This window comes from Orycteropus afer, unplaced genomic scaffold (assembly GCF_000298275.1).
Source record: "Orycteropus afer afer isolate SDZICR_OR568_19922 unplaced genomic scaffold, OryAfe1.0 scaffold00031, whole genome shotgun sequence".
NCBI classification, from domain to species: Eukaryota; Metazoa; Chordata; class Mammalia; order Tubulidentata; family Orycteropodidae; genus Orycteropus; species Orycteropus afer.
The window spans coordinates 15,888,885-15,890,631 of NW_006921618.1; positions in this window are offsets into that span (position 1 = coordinate 15,888,885).

A 1,747-nucleotide genomic window follows, 5' to 3' on the forward strand; every position below is an offset into this window, starting at 1 on the left:
ATGGAGGGATGGACACTGGGAAGAAGTAACTATGGGGAAGAAGTGGGAGGGGACCTGTTGCATTATGGTAAACTGTGGTCAATGACACGAGACAAAGTATATGTGAACTGCTGTATGGAAAGTGAATTTGCTCTGTAAATCTTCACCCAAGTCACAAAATAAATAAATAAATAAGTAAAAATTATCAGGAATAAGTTGTAGAATATTTTCCATTTTTAATTTTTCCCCCTACAAAAAAAGACAGACAGGGGACATCTAGTGAAACTGCAGAATAGGCAGACAAGCTATACAGATCCTCTTCAACAAAGAAAAGAGAAACCAACTGACACAGATCAGAAGATAATTCTGGAGTCCTGAGCTTTGAAAGGAAGGACACCAAAGTAGATTAAACTAGTAGAACCTAAATGAAAACAGTCAATAAGGAGACAAATGAAGCTGCAGACTGCCAGCTATCCTGATAGCACAGTCTGAATATTCCAAGTGGTGTTAGGACCTGAGAATTAACCTAAAAATTGGCCATGCTTGCCAAGGGCTGCATGGACGACTGTGCTGGTGGCTGATGACTAAAAAGGAAAACAGCAAAGGAGACAAACTGAGATGTGGACTTTCAGTTGTCTGGAGAGCAACCATTTTGAATGTTTACAAGCAGTGCCCATTTTGGATATTTAAGGTGACAGCATTTGCAGTCAGATTCCAGGGAATAGGCTGTGCTTGTCAAGGATAGCATGGTACATGTGAAGCTGACAACTGGAAAGGAGAGATGTAGTGAGTGCATAAGTGCTGCCAACTAGCAAGCAGAGGAGCACAGTACCCTGTTTACTCAGATAACATCCAAACAAAACAAAGAGCATGAAAATATTGGGTGAATCACTCCAACATACAATCACCAATTAAATATAAACACAAAAATATCACAATGTCTCAGAGACAACAGACCATGACAGTCCACACAAAGAAGCAAGATAAAGTACTAGAAAAAGGGGCCAGGATACAGACCCAGAACACATCCCTGAGGATGAAGCAGCATTGGAACTCTCTGATAAGGAATTCAAAATAATTATATTTAGGTACCTTCAGCGGATTGAGACACAGATCAAGGAAAACACTGATACAATTGAGGAAAACAGAGACAAAGCCCTAGAACAATTTCAGAAGACAACACAAGAACAAAATGAAAAATTAGAAGTGATACAAAATGTACAGATAGAAATCCAGAAGATTAAAACTAAATTTTCAGAAATAGGTAAGACATTGAATGGGCAATGGAGTAGAATTGAATCAATGGAAGACAGAATCAGCAAGATTGAAGACAAATACCTCAATACTTCCTTGGCAAGGGAGCAATCAGAAGAAAGAACAAAAAGAAGAAAATGAAGAAAGCCTAAGTTTCATATTCCATCAAGAGGAATAACCTACGTGTAAGCAGAATTCAAGAACAAGAAGAGACAAATAAAACCACTGTGGTAGTTAAATTTGTAAGTCAACTTGGCTGGGCCTTCTGGTTAGTAGTCAAATGCCTTAGGCACTATGCCACCAGAGCTCCTGGTGGTTGCATAGACATATGGTTTTATAAAAGCTCAGTTGGAACTGTGTACATTTAAAATGTGTACATTTTCAAAAACATTTTTCTATAACCTATTTTGGTAAGTACCAAACAGTGTTTCTTTGCTATTCATAAGGTTTTCCCTGGCCAATCTTTCAGAAGTGGATGGCCTCTTCCTTCTTCCTAGTCTGTCTCAGTCTATAA